Source organism: Cupressus sempervirens, chromosome 9 (genome assembly GCF_028749045.1).
Source record: "Cupressus sempervirens isolate cs-2001-9-10 chromosome 9, ASM2874904v1, whole genome shotgun sequence".
NCBI lineage: Eukaryota > Viridiplantae > Streptophyta > Pinopsida > Cupressales > Cupressaceae > Cupressus > Cupressus sempervirens.
The window spans coordinates 820,661,447-820,680,562 of NC_143126.1; the positions used below are offsets into that span (position 1 = coordinate 820,661,447).

The following is a 19,116-nucleotide window of genomic DNA, read 5'->3' on the forward strand; positions in this document are numbered from 1 at the left end:
CAGATTTATCCTTGGCTTGTTCTGAAGGGATGTTCATCTTACCCAGAGATTTATCACCCAATTCTTACGAGATGGCCACGACCTACTTGTTGATTGGTGATTTTTCTTGTTGGCATATTCCAGCTATTAGTGAATTGCTTGTGTATATTGGTAATATATTCGCTGAATCTATTTGGCCTCCAAGGATCAATGAGTTATTTGCAGATGAGTGGAGAGAACATACATTACCCTACGTACCACATGAGCTGTCTACATTTTTTATCCAGTGGGATAGTGAAGACAGTGTTAGCACTCTTGATGTTGGTGATTCACCAAACACTCTTTCATTTACCCAGGATCATGTTGATTGGGTAGTCGGGAATCTAGGTGTTAATAGTATTTTACATCTGGCGAATTATGCTGTGTCGCTACGACACATGATTATGATCTGTGTGTTTCAGCTTTCTAACATATCAGAGTTCTAGAGATTAGGATTACTCCTTTTCCACTAGAGTGATATGGTGGTGGAGTTGGATTGGTTGGATTTATCATTGACATTGGAACAGATATTACAAGAGTGGTACAGTGATATAGTGGTACAGATATTACAGGAACTGGTAAGTGGTACCTCAGACAGCGCTTGAGTCCTCACTTGGGATCCAGGCGGAGCATCCCTAGGTATTGCCTTTTATTGGGAGGCTAGATGGAGAGTTTGGTTACTATCTTCTTGGGGTGGATATGGGTATATTGTTGGGCTCCCATCTTCACTTGACAGTAGAGACTCATAGGGTCACTCATGGAGTGGGATTTTCATCTTGACTGAGGGTATTGGCACTTAGGGCAGCAACACATGGCAGTTGGTGTCCCTTTATGGTGAGATGTGGGATCCCGGCATCCAGTTATTTGGCACATCAATTCCTATTGTACTATTCTCCACTCCGGATTTGGGAAGATGCATGCCGAGTTACATTGACTAAGGGGTAGAATCTCGTTCTCAAGGCGAGTATGGGATCTTGGCATTTGATTTCTGCAGTATGAGCGGATTGCTTGAGGGCAAGCAATATTTGAGAAGGGAGGCTTTGTAATGTCCCTTTTTTCTGGGACATTATAATTCTGTGTTGCCGGCTCACTTCACCTAGTTTTCGGGGGTGAAAAGGTTCTTTACGGGGTTTAGTGCGAGGCTTGGCCTAGACATTTCTAGTTTTAGAGCCATTAGAGCAATTTTGGCAGATTGTTCGGATACTTACTATTTTTAGTAAGTAAATAGGGCTTAGTATTCTTGATATCCCAATGTTGCTTTGGAATCGTCTTGCCAAGAGCTTTCCAATGAGCTATTGCATGTGCTTATCCGAGTTCGTTTGGTTAGTTATTTTAATGTCTGACAATTATATGGTTTATTGGCTAAGTGACTTTTAAAGTTCATTTAACTTATCACTTTATTTTAAAAAGGTACTATGTTCACTTAAGTGACTAAAGGACAAAAAGGTGCTTTATCCCACATTGCTTAAAAAGAGCGGGCATCACATTGGGAAAAGTGATAAAGGTACAACAGGCTCCACATGGGAGGATATGAAGAATATAATATTTAAAAACAAATATTAATCTGGGAGCTGGAAACAGTTGCTGGTTATTTCTTCGAGGACGCAAACCCTTGAAGAAGCATTGAAGGTTGGACGCAAACCTAGCCTTCTTACAAGTTTTGTCTATATTGCCTATCTGACTGTCTTTACTGTTTATAAGATTGGATCATTTGGATAACTGCATTTTATTGTATTGCTGTTGTATAATACAGTAACACATTTGGTGGTTAATTGTGTTAATTTCTGGTTTATACATGTACTTCCTGAATATTGGAGAAATAAAACAAGTTTTTTGAGTTTCCTTGTATGCAAATCTGCGGGTTACAAGTCGGATTAAGGTTCTGGAATTTGTGTCAAATATTGGTTTACTGTTCGGATTTTAATTCTGCAAATATATATCACGGGTTTTTGGTATAATATCTGGAAAGGGGTATTACAGGGAACCACTACTTATATATGCAAAACCATCAAACGTCAAGTGGAAACCACCATTGACTTTAGCAAAATTACACAATAATTTGGTGGAAATGAAGGGGGACTTAGGTAAGGTGCAAACAATGTGTAGTGAAAATCAAGGGTGACTAAGGTGAGTGCATGCAAAGTGAAGTGGAAGTCACCATGCACTTGGGCAAGCACATGTGAAGCGAAGTGGAAATCAAAATGCACCTCGGCAGTTATTTTGTATTTTTGGCTTAATTTTAATATTAATTTCTCAAATTTTACTTTGCCAAATTTTACCATATTTTCCCATTTTAACAAGTTGACCTTTTGGAAGGCTTGCAAAATTCTTGAATTGTTGCCAAAATTGCTCTACTACCTAAACATATTAGCAAAAAGAGGGGGTCCCCATTTACAATGGGGTAAATAACTCACTACAATTTCTTGAGCCTCTAATCAGCATTTTGAGGTTAGAATTGGCAAGGGATATTTTTAAAATGCTGCTCCTTTTTGTGTATCTAATTAAAACACTAACACTTACAACTCTTTGTTTGATGGCAACATACTTTGTGAGTCCACTTTTTTTCTTGTTTGCAAATGCTATTTCCTTTGCAACTAAATTTAGATGCCCAAATTCTGATTGTATCCACTCTTTCTGTTTTTCCAAAGTAACGAGGTTTCTTTTTTCTTGCAATAAGATTATAACAAAGAGATTATGTCTTTCTCCATGATGCACATAGCTGGAGTGAGAAGATTTTAGACAAAATGGAAACGAGGGAGAAACTGAACCATACAAAGATTATGCAGCAAATTTGATAGATGAAAGATCTGCATCAAGTCATGACTTTAGATCTGTTGTATAGCCATGGTGTATAGTAAGACAGAATCTGTGAGAGCAATTGAGAGAAGCTGATTCAAAAAGTTATGCTTGATGTTGTCTTCTAGAGAATCTGCAAATTCCAGAATCATTGTATGCCACATAAATTCAGTAAAATATCACACTTACGAAAAAAAACAATGATCTTCACATGATCCACTATGACATATGCCTCATAAATTAAACCACAAGGAACAAAAACGAAATGATCACTCTCCTTTCTTTGACAGTTTATTCTTCTACACTTGATCTTGGCAGAAATAGTTGGACAATTATTTAAACTACTACTTACTTGCAGCAACAAGAAACACTTACTTGAATTTTGAAACATTCCTATGAAAGGGTTAAAACATACCCTTGCATACAAGCTGCATGAAATTGCCAGCATACGGCCAAAATGTCTCCAAATGCACAGGGTCGCCTAGCCATTCCAAGGATGGTTGGGAATGACTGAGGGGATACCCATGCGTCCTTTACGGTAGTATAACAGAAAATGTTTTCTGTATAAATGTTTTTTTCCCCGTTTTTGCTACATTTTTCTATCATCAAACTTTTTCCTGTGTTACTAGGTTCGAATCTTGGAGGCCTGATCCGGGTTTGGATTCGCACGGGTCTGGATTTGAGCCCGAGACTAATGCGGGTCCAGATTTTGGATTGTGTGTCCGGTTGGGTAGATCCATAGTTTGAAATTTGAACATTGTCGGACTCGCTGTGGACCTGAGTGAATTTGGGCAGACCTATGACAGACCCGTAGGGACTTGCGACAGTATGCTCCATAAAGTAAAAGAAAACACTTAAAACAAAGAAATTTTTTATAGCTTTTTTTGTAACCCTAAAAGCAACCTAATAAAAAACATTTCACTCATTTGCTCTCTCATTTTAGTGGGCCCATTTTTCAAGTTTGAAGAGAGGGATGTAGAGATTGCTTGTGGAGTCTCAAATCCTTCCAATAATCAGTGTTGAGTGCTCTAGGTGTGCATTTGATCCTTCCTTTTGCTTCTTTGATAGTTTGTTTTAAGTTTTTTTTTATTGTTCTGAAATTTATCAAGTTTTTGTACAAGTTTTGAAATATACATTTTTTATTTTTGTTATAGATTGCAAGAATGAGTAATCAGAATTTAGTTGGTGGAGAGGGACCCCAAAGATTTAAAATTGATAAAATTTATCATTTGTGGAAGTATACAACAAGAATTGAACAATGTGTTGGAGGGGGGGAGGGGGGTTATTTATTGAAATGCAGTTTTTGCAAAACCTTATATAGAAGCTCCTATTATCGAGTTAAACATTATATAATAGGCCTTGAGGGTAAAGGGATCATCATGTGTGAGGTGTTAGGATTAATGAGACAAAAATAACAATCATATGCAAATATAACTAGTATTAGAAAATAATAAATCATACAGAAGAGAACATAATACACAAAGATTTAACGTGGTTCACCCAATCCTTGGGCTACGTCCATCAAATAGCGAGTCCAATATTCTTATTATCTAGTGATTACAACCTAATTACAATCTGCAATCCTTTACAACTCAATACTGTCGCAAGAAGCTATAATCTCATGATACATTATGAAATTCCTAACCCTAAGCCATTTTATGCAAGCTTTTTGCTGCTTACAAAATTAGGGCTTACAAGTGCAGCCCCTTGACCCGGTAGTAATAATCAGGAGAGAAATTGTGCCAAATAAAGTGGGGAAAATTATCCTCTTTCTGATTACGCTCCACATGACGAGGGCCCAGATGGAGATAAGAAGGGTTTGCCGACCGCTCAACTAGAAGCCATGTTAAAAGAACAAGAAGATGCTGATAGGTTAGTGTCAAGGGGGAAGCAAGAAAGATCAAAGCACAAATCACTAACACCACCCTCTCAAATAACCACTAGACAACATCTCTTCCTACCTACCCCGTCTACGGATGAAGTAGAAACAACCCAATCCACTACCTGCGAGAGCGGCGTATTAGATATGGCATTTCAAAATGAGTTGAGAGAAATTGCTGACATAAAGGTTGGGCGTTTCCTCTTTACGAATTGTCTTCCATTTAATCTAGTGAGATCACCTTATTAGAGAGAGATGGTGGAAGCAATAAATGAAGCAACTCGTGGTTACTGAGGCCCCGGATATGAAAAGTTGAGAACTACCATATCGCATGTTGAGAGAAAGAATGTAGATACCCTCCTCAAACCAATAAGAGATTCTTGGATCCAAACAGGGGTGAGTATTGTCTCTGATGGATGGAAAGATTGCAAAAATCATCCATTAATAAATGTGATTGTTGTCTCCCCTAAAGGGACAATGTTTTTGAAGGCCATTGATTGTGAAACGTAGGTAAAGGATGCATATTTTATTGCTCGGATTCTCATTGAATCCATAGAGTTCTTGGGAGTTGACAATGTTGTCCAAATAATAACAGGCAATGCTAAAGTTTGTAGGGCTGTGGGTGCTTTGGTAGAAGCACAATATGATCATATCTTTTAGATACCATGCACCGTCCACTAAAAAACCCTCTCAAACAACCACTAGAGAACATCCCTTCCTACCTACCCCTTCTATGGATGAAGAAGAAGTAGAAACGCCTCGATCTAGTACCCGCAAGAGAGACCCATTAGATAAGGCATTTCAAAATGAATTGAGAAAAATTGCTGACATAAAGGTTCGGCGTTGCCTCTTTACGAATTCTCTTCCATTCAATCTAGTGAGATCACCTTATTGGAGAGAGATGGTGGAAGCAATAAATGAAGCAACTCGTGGTTATTGAGGCCTTGGATATGAAAAGTTGAGAACCACCATATCGCATGTTGAGAGAGAGAATGTAGAAACCCTCCTCAAACCAATAAGAGAACCACCATATTGCATATTGAGAGAAAGAATGTAGAAATCCTCAAACCAGTAAGGTTCCGTTTGGTTGCTGGAATATGATTTGAGGATTGGCATTCGATATCCTTTTTTGGGATTCTAGAACTTGTAATCTAGATTATCAGTATGGAATTTGATTTGGGACCGTTTGGTTCACAAGGGATTCATTATAAGAATACATGTTTCCTCTGTTTGGTTGCACATTTGAAATTGGAATACCAATGGAAAAATTTATTTATTTTTAATTTTTAATTTTTAACATCAATGAAATGTCTTTATAATAGAGCATATCCAATGCAAAGTTTCTGGCCCATTCATATTAGCCAGCGGGCTGAATCAAATCGTCCAGGTAAGGCTGCATAATGACAGTGTGAGAATGCTTCCTCCATAGCCTTCCCAGATAAATCGGGAATGACCTCTTCGTGGCAGCAAAGCCAGGATCTGCAGACAGCCTGCAGTTGTGAATGGATATGCTGGTGTTCTGATTTGGGTCCTCTCTTCCTTGAGCAATATACACTATTTTTTCGCTTTGCTACCAATCTTTGTGCCATGAGATCACATTTCTAAAGAACCACTGCCGCGTTTCCAAATATGAAGTCAATAGTGCCGTGGATATCACAGTTGTAGTAGAATTGGTAGAGGGAGTCGACATAAAGTGTGCGTTGGAATCCATTGATGCTACACATTTAGAATGCCAAGAAATCTGATCCCACGTGAAGTACCATCGCTTGATATTTTGCTGGTCCTGCCGTATTGTGCAAAAGAAATTAACATGAGCAAAACCGAAGTGGAAATCTGCAACAAAAAACTAATATGAGCAAAACCTAGGTGCAAATGAGAGCTCCAAAATGAAGAACACACCTGTACAGAGGCCAAGAAAAGAAAATCCAGAGGCAGCAATGGCATCCGAACCTCAAAATTGTTTCCATTTTAACTTTTTTGTAATCCTCATTTTGAAAAAAAATGGAATTAAAATGAGGATTAAACCAATTCCATCTATTTAGATGGAATACCAAATCTTGGTTTTGGGGGGTAAATGGGCATACGGGATTCCGCTTTTTCCCAATTCCAATTCTATTATTACATACCCAAACAATGGATTAGAAAATAATTGGAATTTCGAATCCCAATTCCATTTTAACTCTAGCTACCAAACGGACCCTAAGAGATTTTTGGATCCAAACAGGGGTAAGTATTGTCTCTGATGGATGGAAAGATTGCAAAAATTGTCCATTAACAAATGTGATTGTTGTCTCCCGCAAGAGGTCAATGTTTTTGAAGGCTGTTGATTGTGAAGGGTAGGCAAAGGATGCAAAATTTCATTGTTCGGATTCTCATTGAATCCATAGAGTTCTTGGGAGTTGACAATGTTGTTCAAGTAATAACAAATAATGCTAAAGTTTGTAGGGCTGCAAGTGCTTTGGTAGAAGCACGATATGATTATATCTTTTGCACACATGTTCCTTCCACTCCTTGAACTTGGTGATGAAATGGTACCCAAATTGAATGGGTGAAAAAAGTGTATGGGGAGGGTGAGGAGATCCAAATGTTTGTGACAAACCACCATGTGTCACAAGCAATTTTCAGAATTGTCTCCCACTTGGAATTATTGAAGGTAAATTTTAAACTTTATCTAGTTTCATTTATCATTTTGTGTCATACTTTACATAATTGAATAAAATGTTTTTTGTGTTTACATATTTGAAATGTGTTATTAAATTACAATTAACATGGTAATAGGTTGTTGAAACAAGATTTGCTCCACACACAATCGTTCTTAGACGACTTGTGAGGGTGAAAGATGAATTTTCTCGAATGATTATTATCAACCAATGGGGTGTATGGAAGTAGTCCAATACAACAAGGGCTTAAAAGGTAAAGGGCATGATCTTGGATGATGATTGGTGAGGTAGGGTGTGTTGGCTTGCTTTCAACACCCAAATTTTAAAATTTCAAAATTCAATCCCAAGAGAAGGGTTTGCCCCATTTTCTCAGTATTTACATCAGTTTCTTTAATAGTGTTGTTATGAAGCTGACATTTTGTGAAAAGGCAACGTTGGCAAGAGTAATTGAACTAGAACTTCGAACCTCATAGTTCAAAATGCAGGTTGTTAGTCTCAAGGTTCAAGTTTAAGAGAAGGTCTATGCAAGTACACCCAGGTTCAACAATCCAAAGTTCAAAGATCCAGTCAGGTACGAGAAACCCAAATTTCAAAGGTTTGAAAGTTCAATTCAAAGGTGAAACCTTTGTACACTTGTAATTGTGGATATAAATATAAGCTTCTTAAATCTCCTTTGGAACAAATTGATATTATTCAATCAATCTGCAAATCATCTTAAGGAGCTCTTTGAAAATATTTGAGGTAGTTAGAAGATGTGTTGAATTAGAAATGGGTGTGACGAATATTTTGATTATAAAAGTTGATGATATTGCTAAGACATCAATAATGGCCATGGAACGAACAATACATTTCCTTCAAAACCTTGCAACATAGAGATTGCCTGTGGGTTCATAGTGAAAGATCCAATTACAAACATCAAAGAGGCCAAAAGTCATGGGAATGACTATTATTGCCAGTTATAGCAACTGGTCATCGAAAAGGAAGTATGCAAACTTAATTCACCATTTGTCAGGCATTAGAAATTTATTATATGGAGTCTTGAATCCATTCGGTCCAATATATATGTATATATACAAAAGACATTTAATCGTATTGGATTGCACGATATAAATGCTATTGTGCACAACCTCTAGCTTAGAGATGGTGATCAAATGGGGTTTGCCTTCCAGTTGGATGAGGCGAATATTTTATTGAGGGGCATGAACTTGAAGAACACTCAAGCTAATTCAATAATTTTAAGTTTAGTTAACTTCTCCAAAGTTTGGGTTGCAATTGAAGAACATGACGACTTAGGAGTCGTATAACCCAAGTGGTGACTCGTAGCACGAAGGAAATTAATTCCAGCACTGACATGCATGGCAACATGAAAGGTGCCAACAGTTATCGGGATATGGCGAATATAAGTGAAGTGTGACAGTGCATAGGCTCATAGAGGTCCTCGAGAATAAAGCCACAATTCTATATGTTATATGTGAAATGTCTGTATAGAGCCGGTGATCCATGCAAATTATTTGATAGAATGGTGGGGCCACAAAGGTAGAGTTCGGAGGGCTACGCAGAAGGCACGATCATTGGGAGCTAATCCATGGTCGATTTCCACAATCCAACAAGGAGCTGACATGTAAGCATGTAGGTGAACCTCAAATCCATCGACCAATTATCAAGCTTGCTTAATATGAAAACATCCCAAAATTCATCAAATATTATAAGGGTTGCATGGTCCATGTTTTCGATGACATTTGAAGAGTGTGCAAAACCCAATCACTGCATTTGAAAGCGGATCCATAGCACATGAAAATCACAGTCGAGTGGAATGGGAAATGAATGAAGAACTTAAATAGCAAGCAGGCTTGTGGCAAGAAACAAAGACATCACATCAAAATAAATATGGGAGGACGACAAAGTGTTTGTTAGAATGTCGAAAATGCTTTGCTAACATCCTAGCAAGTGAGATCCTTAATGTCTAAGAAATTGAACCCACAACAAGGTATTAAGGCTTCATTGATTTGTGCAATAGTGTCAAGTCACTATAATTTGATGGTATGAAAGATCTCTGATATATATATATATATATATATATCAAAGATCAAAATGTGGTTCTAAGGCTCCAACGAAGTTTTGAGAGCATGAATTCTCAAAAGGTAATGAAAATAGCTTGAGTTTGGGAAACACAGGGATCAAACACACACACACACACACACACACACATATATCAAAGATCGAAATGTGGTTCTAAGGCCCCAACGAAGTTTTGAGAGCATGAATTCTCAAAAGGTAATGAAAATAGCTCGGGTTTGGGAAACACAGGAACAAACACATGCTGTTTGATAGAAAGTCAATGCAGCTTTTGTGGTTATCAGTCGTGGGTTCTCAGATTACCTACCATCAATCTTTGCTCAGCCTACAATGATAAAATGGTGTTTAGAAAATTATGGACATTAACAGTCTAAGCCCAAACTTTCATCGAACCAAATAAAAATTCAGATTCATAGAATGCAAAGCTAGAAATGAGCTCGACTCTTTGTAATATGCTTGGTAATGACAGTCAGACCGATTACAAGTAAAAGTTGAATCAAGTATGTGCTAGTGAAACAATTTAATAACAAAGTGATAGAATGTGTGGTCGGTCATGAACCCATCACCGAGAATTTGATTATAAGTATTGTGAAGAGGAACACTTGATGAGGTGTCCCTAGACAATATCTCCATGACCCTCTTACAAGAGAAACAAAATTTTAATAGCATTATTAGGCTCATCCATTTCGAGTTGAACACATCCAAACTAAAGGAGATGTAGTGTTATAAAACATTGTGTCCAGCTGTCAATATAAAACAGAATATGAAGTAAAGTCTCATATTTTATAAAGTTATAACCTATGGGGAAAAAGTAGAATATTTAAAAGAAAAAATCTCAATTTAAAGAATCAGTTATCCAAATAGAAATTGTAAAGTTACGGGAACAACGAAGGGTCAGCTGATGATTATTTATGGGAATATCTTCGAAAAGCAGAGTTTCTTTTTTCCAATGGTCTTGTGGCTACTGAAAGAGGGGAATATTTTCTAAGATGTAAATAGTGACAGGGAATAGAGAGGAGTTAATGTACTTTCATTTTTTGAATGGCTTGATGGAATTGTAGGCACTGATCAATCTTGTGGTTTTCTAGTTATGTGTCCAAAATAAAGAGAAATATACATTTGTCAGGCTTGGTGATCTATTTCTCCGATTGAAATTGATCATGTGGTTGTTTCTTATATGTTTTGGATACGATCTTGTATTGTCATATCAAGTAAATGAACCTATTGGTTTGTGTATTCACATTCTGATGAGTTGATGCATTTAAAGTTTAAACTTTAAATCCCTTTGATTTCTCTGCAATAGGGAAGATTTAGTGAGCGATCTTGTGGTCATTTGTGAGTTTTCCCTTTGATTATATACTTCTTTAAACACATTCATTTCATTGTGGTGAATGAATGTCAACAGGCCTTTTTGTCTTTAGGTTAAAAGCATAATCATTATCTAATTCTTTGAATATCTTTCTTGGAGGGAGCTATACCTCTTATTTCAGAGGAAAGCTATCAATCTCATGACAACCTTTCCAGTTGTTGGTGAGGTTTGTTCATTATAGGCAATTTGAGTTTGTTCTTTCAATCACTTTTTGAAGGACAAATGTGTTTATCAACAGGGTGGATTATGTATTAGAATTCACCGAGCCCATTATATCTATGCTTCGGTTTGCCGACACTGATGAGCCTTGTTTGGGGGACATATATGATGCCATGGACTCCATGCTAGAGAAAGTGAAAACGGTAAGTTTAAATTTTTTACAATACTGTATCCTTGTTTATTGAGAGATTTTGATTTTTAATTTTAATTAGCACTACATCAAGATAACTTACACGAACATCATTTGACATCCCATGTTCATAGGATAGAGAATGGTCCCGAGGACACCTTGCACAAAATTGTGTATTGGTTCCCAAAACCACAGATTAGAAATCCAAGAGCTTTGCCAATTCTCCAATAGGATTCCTCAATCAGTTTTGGCCAATGAACAAGAATAATTCAAATTCCCTTGCACTTTAGGCTTTGCTACACCTAGGCAAGTAAACTTTCACCTTGAACATGATCACCTTGTTCAAAGCTTTAACATAGCAAATTTTTGAGTTCTTCGGTTGGCAAAATCCTCAAACTTGATCAAATAAAGTAAAATGAGTGCTTGAAATGGTTAAATGTTTGTGTAAGCTTTATCAATAATTGATTAGATGATTGCAAGAAGGAAGTATATAGATTTATGACTTCAATTATAAATCCAATAACTATATTTCAATGATTTATAAAGACTAGCCTTTGCTTATCTGGGCAATAGAGTCAACTATTGGAGATAATTATGTACAACCTTATGATATGATATTCATAAAAGTATCATCAATTACTCCTGTGCTCTGCAAAAGAAAAATCTCCATATGCAATTCGATGTTAATATAAAATGAATTTAACTTCTTGGGTGGGAAGTCTGATTACCCAGAGATGAGAAAACACATGTATATTTCACACTATCCTTGTTTGTTGAACAAAGAATGCAGCAACAAAATCTAGTACAGGAGCCTTATCTAGAATAATTCAATAATTGTTTTACTGATCTTAAAGGACAAATCCAAATTGTAGTTTATTTCTTTGCCTTAAATAAATACAGACAATGAGCTCTTTTTCATCATTAAAATATAATATTTATTAGTTTGCACCAAAGTCATACTTTTTAATTATCCATACTCCTTGCAAAAAATCTGAATATCTCTTTTATACACTTGACTTCTTCAAAGTAATTGATGTCCTCTTTGTATTTGCATCCTACATTCAAGCCTAATGAAGAGATGTGAAACTATTTTCAAATAATATACCGCTTCATATAGCATGAGCATTAATTTGCAATTAACAATTACAAACTAAGGGAATATAATTGAGCATTAGTTTGTAATTAACACTCTGCTTCATATAGTTGACCACTTCATAATGATTATGCCTACAATTTGATTCTTGCTAAAGGAATTGAAACCAATATAATTAGTTTGAAAATATCCTTTTATACTCTAGCGACAACTGAACGCAGGCGTAATCATGAATGAGATGGGTGGCATTAGAGATATGTATTTGTCGAACTCGGCTTCAAGTTTCCACCCAGCACCTTCAGTAACAATTATAACCGTATCCCCATAGTCTCTTAGGTGTGTTTCAATGAAGTCCTCAACAGCCTATCCTGACACTCCTCAATTGCTGCTTCAATATATATTGATGTTGCGGTTTATGCAAATGATTTGGCCTCTTCTAACTCAAGTGTTGACTGATGTATATTGAAATCGTTGCTATAAATCTTCAGATGGTCACCAAACAGCTTCTCTTGAACAAGCTTCATCCTTCACGCTGAAGAATGTATAATTGCCTTCTTCGTCTTTGTAATATATTTGGCGCTGCATTACTATTCATTCGCAACTTGTCATTCCACCAATCTTTGCAAAATTTGTCGTACCATAACTGTAATAACTCCACCTCAATACCAAGCCACACGCGGGAAGTAGTAACACATAAACAGCCATGCATACAAAATTGAAATGAACAACTTTAATACTTCCTCGATAACATAGACAAAGGTTCTCTTGAAAGGGTGTTGTAGATTCTGTTGAAGTTAGATATATTGTTTTATAATGAAGCCTGCCACTTGTGAATATGATCAGTTTGCTTTTGTGAATATGATATCATGTGCCTCGAATCCAGATTGAAAAGACAATCAAACACAGGTTATCAGATTCTCTCTGCAAGTGAGTCGGGTATTGCTTTTTTGACTATAGTGTTTGTTGAAAGTTCAACATCAAAAGATCATATATATCAAGCTCCTTTCCAAGGACAAGTTTGTTAAAAAGCTATTGAAACGGCAAGTCCAGAAGCTGGTAATCTTGAAGAGACTTAGCCATCAGACGTCCTGTATCACAGGCTTCACACTCCCACATAGAATCATGTCCTCTGTTTGGTCCACAACCATGAACTTAATCATATGGAAATGAAAATGAACTTTCATATCTGAGTATAGGGGAGAGTATGCAACTAATATCTGTGTCTGCATGGATCTGGTTCAATACATGTATTTGCTCTTCTGAGGTTTCTTGAAGATGTATCATCAATTCATTCAAGACTTTAGAGTCTATCTGTTTTATACTGATTTTCCATGTTTTGTCACCATGACTCTATCTGCTGTATGAATGGTCATTGCAACTTTATCTTTTATATGTAATATTTCTTTTCTTATTCTGATAAACAACACATATATCATTTAATTAATCTGAATATATAAAATATCTGACATCAATGATATTTTCATCAAGTAGTAATGTTTATCAAATGGAGGCCCCAAAGTTTTTGCAATAAATTGGGGCTCCATCAAGGTGGAGGCAATTGTTCTACATCACTGGAACAAGATGACTACACCTTTACATCTCCTGGCATATGCACTTTCTCCTAGGTATTATAGCGGTGAGATGCTATTTCTGGTAGAGTGCCACAATAGGGATATCTTGAGGTTGCTGGTGGGTATAAGAAGACATTGAGCAAGTTCTTTAGTGATCCTAAGGTGGCATCGAATGTTAGGAGAGAGCTTGCAGAGTTTGTCTTAGGAAAAAATGCAGACCTTGATGCAATCAATGACAAAAGTAGAACAGATGCTGTTGGATGGTGGTACTTAATGGGCAAGATTATGTGTACCTCCAACCTAAGAGCCATTGAGATCCTGTCACAAGTTTTTTTGTTTTTTTGTTTTCTTTTTTTTATGGCCACTTAGCTTGTAGAATTAGCACTCTTAAATTCCTATTGTGTTACAATTTACAATTTTGATTTTTTATGATTTTGTTGTTTGTCTCTCTAGGTTGCGAGCTCTTTTGCCATTGAGTGGAATTGGAGTACATACTCCTTTATCCACTTAGTGAAGCATAACCGGTTAGGTTACAAGAAAGAAAAAGACTTGGTATATATTCACAACAACTTGAGCCTCTTGTCACACAAGGATCCAAAATAAAAGAAGGGGCCAGAGAAGTTGTGGGATGTATTACTTGATTCTGCTGACTTGGATATGACTATCTAGGATCTAGATAGAATTACCTTGCTAGATGTTGTGGAGAGGAGCATATGGAAGCATCTGGGGCTACTGGAACCGTTTTGGGTTCCACTGATGAGGATCTAGATATAGTTGCAGTAGGGATGAAGCCATTGATCCCTCATTTTTTGATAACCCATTTGACCCTTGAAGGGCTTTTGATACTATGATCATTGATCATTGATAAACTATCAAACATTTGTCATTGTGTTTCAAAATTTATTATCTGATGAACTAGTCTATGCTTTAGAATTTCATTTTGCAATTTCGTAATTCAGTGTACGATTTTCTTTACAATCACAAACATAGATTAATGAGCAAGTATTTAATGTTTATCTTTGACATTTTGCTTTGATCAATGATCAGGCAACATATATTCATACTATGAAATGACTTAGTTTTATAATTATGCACGTTTCTCTTATTTTTTTGTATATATAATGCATATATACATATATACCTCTCCCAAAGGAACCAAGCAAGCTAGGAGCCCGTCCATTGTTACTCACACTAGATTGGTGAGATTGCATAGAGATCTTATGCACTTACACCATCAGCGACAATTGTCCCCCTCTTTCTGGCGATGGGCTCAAATCTCTTCACTCATGGATAGTTATCCTTCAATTCTGTGCTTCTTTTTGATGACTGTGAACCGCTAGTTGTTTTGCAGTCTCGTAGTCTCCCTTGTGTTGTGTTGTTTCTCTTTGTTTGGTTCTTGTTCTATTTGCTTCCTTTTTCTCGGACATCGTTTGGTGGTTCTGCTGCCTTGTGGTCTCTTTTTTAATCTTCAGTCCCTTAGGCCTATTTGTGGTCTCTTGGTGGACATTAATAGTTTATCTTATCTTATACTCACGAACCAACCCATGAACCCAAATGGGAATTTTTTTTTTTTTCACCTGAACCCACAAACCCGAACAAGAATCTGAATCCGTCCTGGAGCCCACGATCTCGAACTCGAACCCGAACCCGAATCCATCCCCGAACCCAACTTGGCAACTTAGACTTTTTCTTTTCAGGGGCATAACCCCATAACTCTACTTTGAGTCCACACCTCTTCTATCATTAGATTTTTCTCACATCTAACAGCTTGGGCAGCTTATCATTGCTGCCCCTCAAACCCAATAGGGTCTCCACTCCTAAACTGCTATTTAAGGATCTGGAACTCATGATTTTGTTTTGTTGTCTTATGTTTTATACCGCTGTTATAATAGTATAATACTCTATTGAAATTTATTATTCTGTTATACTATTTCTACCATGATTTATTTATATTTTGAAATTACTGTTAGCATTTATTGACATCTCTCTTTCCTCCTCCCTCTAGTATACATAGTTTGAAAAGGTCATATATACATATATACGTGTATGTGTATATATATTGTTGTCACCCTATTATGCCCTAAATATGGCCCTTGGACTGCCATCCCTGGATTGTACCCCTCATAGTTGGAAAAAAACCTGTGATATATCACAAAATGCGTGACATATCATGCACCCTTAGGATCAGCAATTTAATCACCCATAAAATCACATCTGAGTTAATGGTTTTCACGTGGAAATTTTTACTGGAAAAGACTTCGAAATCACACAGCGAAAATGGGAAAAAATCTGCAAACAAAGTGACAAGTTTTAAGTTAAAATTACACTAAAGTAGTGTTTTTTTGGGGGCTTTATTTGAGTCATATCCACGTTGCACTGAAAGTAACTCATCTGGAAGCCTAAGAAATTCAGGTGATTGGGAGCAGATGAAAATGACCGCAAATGATTGAAAAATATGCCACCAAGTTTGTTTCAGAAGAATTTTATGCCTCCTATTTTTAAATATTTATTTATTATCAATTCGTCTTTAAATACATGTTTGTTTTTAAAATATGAATCTATTTATAAAATCTTATTTATTGTAGGGATAGGAATTGAATATTTATCATTTGAATTTATAAAATTATATTTACACTGTATTTAGTTTTTACTATTTATAAGATATATTTATTCTCTAAATTGTGCATTGTATTTAAAATGAACAATACATTGAATTTATAAAATATAAAAACATCGTATTTCAAATGTGTTTGTATATATATATATATATATATTCTAAGAAATTATATATTTTCAATGTTTGACAAAAGTGCCAATTTTTTCGCTGAGTTTTTGGTGTCCCAAGTTTTTCAAAAAATTTGAGTTGGCCGAGTTATTGCCAAGTTCAAGTTTTTCAACTATTGTGTCCCTTGCCATCCACGAAAAGATGTGGAACATAGATTTCAAATAAACAAGAAGTCTTTTTTGTAATGAACAGAATAGGACTTCAAGTTCTAATTGGGATATTATGAGAGCTACTCAGACTTGTTTTGTTGGTCATAACATGTTGCTCTTCATAATAAATGGTTAATTCTTTGGGAAGAATACTCATAGGATCTTTGTATTGTTTTGCTTTTTGAGAAACTGACAGCATAGCATTATGTGATCTTCTTACACTTTTGAATCTTAAACGTGAGGGTCCATTGTGCCCTTCTCTTGTTAAATAATTGTTATGCTTATGTCTTAAAAAAAATTACATGAAGAATATTTTGCAAAAAGTCAAGCAGAAATATTGGAGTGCCATGTTTGCTGCAATTCATGCTTTACGAAACCCAAGTGAACGGGTAAGTAAACAAGAGGAATAAGATGATTTTACGCTTCACTAATCTGATGATGTATTATAATAGGAACAAGGTGACAGTTTTTGTGGATGCAGTCTTGAAACATTCTATTTTTTTCACTTATAAATGACAGTTTTTCATTATTATTTCAGGTTCATCCCCAGATACTTGGGGTGCAGCAAGCTCGCATACCTTTGCCATCAGATGTCATTGAAGATGAGCCAGTTTATGTTAATGCCAAACAATACCATGGAATTTTGCGGCGCCGTAAATCTCGTGCTAAATCAGAATCAGAAAATAAATTTGCTAAAACCCGAAAGGTGAGGAACACTTAATATATCATTATCGCCAATTTACATATCAAATGTATGTAAAGATTTTCATTTGTTAATTCCTTAATGTGTCAACAAAAATGGGGTGATTCATTCTCCGGAGTGAACGGATGAATGCTAGCTGTTGATAGCATGGCATATGCTCTGCTTTTTGGGAAATAACAAAAGTTGTTCTATTTGTCTCACTTTTGTTGTCTGATTACAGCCATATCTACATGAGTCTCGTCATCTTCACGCAACTCGTCGCCCAAGGGGATGTGGTGGCCGCTTTCTTAACACAAAGAAGTCAGATTCAAAAGTCGATGCTGTGAATGGAAAGTTATCAGAACTACATGAACAGTCTCTTAGTTCATCAGGTTCTGAAGCTTTGAATTCTGAAAATGGGAATACAAGTTCGGCACAGGAGGTACAAGGTAGTTCTGCACTATCAGGTTCAGAAGTTACGAGCTTGTCACAATCGTCTACTGATGGAACAAGTTACCATTATTCACAAGGAAGTGTATCGTATCTTAATAACCAACCTAGCTCACATTTCCATCTGTTGGGTTTCCATTCTCTTCCAGATGGGAATGATGAAGTTGTCAGCAGGCATGGTGGGGTATATCCAATGAAATGCATTGCAGCAGGGTTGCTGCAATCCAATGAAAGTCTGATATAACAGAAGTTGGTTGGGCTCTCATTTGCATTGATAAGTGTTTCATTAAATTTGGGTCTATAGATGATGGGAGAAATTTGCCACGGTTATGGAAAGTGAAACTTTTTGAACAGAGATGAAGCTCATGTACAGATTGGGTTTCTATTTTTCCCATTATCTTAAGCTCAGAGGTGCATGCTTTCTGCATTTGAGAGTCTTTTCATGGAGATAGCCAGATGGAGGAGTCTGTTGCATTAAAGCATTTTTCTGAGATGGTGCAACTGTCAAAAGTTATCAATACTGTTTTCTGCTCCGGGCTTTGTTCAAGAGATTGAGCTATTTCACCTGGTATTTCCAAGGGCAAATCATTCTTGGCTGGTTCTTTTTAAAACAATTCGATCATATACTAGTATAAATTATTAAATAATTGTTTGTCCAGAACAATTGATTCAGACTGTCACATCTGGATAAATACATGCGTGGTTTTCCATAGAATTGAGTGAAGTTCTTATGCTAATAATTATAAAGACAATGTAACAAACTTGTCTTTCTTTTGTATAAAGTTACTCCATAGCATGGACAAAAATCTCATCAGTATGAGAGTATGTTGTTGCAAACTTATGTATCCTATCTGTTTGGAACAATAATATATGTTATAATATGGTTTGATACACTGAGTTAAAAAGTGTCCGTCTTCTTGGATAACTCCTTTCTGCATTCAATCTGTTGGTAAGCATCTGGTTAAAGAGATCAAATTTCACAATCCATTGTATTACATTTATTTGAAAAATCATCTGGTTCTTTCTATTATGCAGAGTTGAATAATGGATTAGAGAATAAATATGAAAAGCTGTTGGCATTATGGAATTGTCTTGAATTGTCTATCCTGCTGTTTGTTTCAAACGTTCAGGTATTAACTGTTTCAGAATATGCTTCATTGTTGTATGGAGCATTCATCATTTATCTTATATCTATTTTTTCTTGTCTGATTTAGGTTTTGCATGAGGGGAATGAGGTAC

General features: G+C 36.3%; 1 pseudogene across 1 annotated transcript in view; it reads left to right on the forward strand.

Moving 5' to 3' along the window:
• The window catches only part of LOC149541212 (nuclear transcription factor Y subunit A-1-like), a 125,687-nt pseudogene extending 106,905 nt beyond the window's left edge, over window positions 1-18,782 (forward strand). Inside the window, exons 5-6 of the transcript XR_016356494.1 lie at window positions 17,284-17,451; window positions 17,669-18,782. The product of XR_016356494.1 is annotated as a nuclear transcription factor Y subunit A-1-like (transcript). The remainder of the gene's footprint in view (window positions 1-17,283; window positions 17,452-17,668) is intronic.
• The last annotated feature ends 334 nt before the right edge of the window (window positions 18,783-19,116 follow it).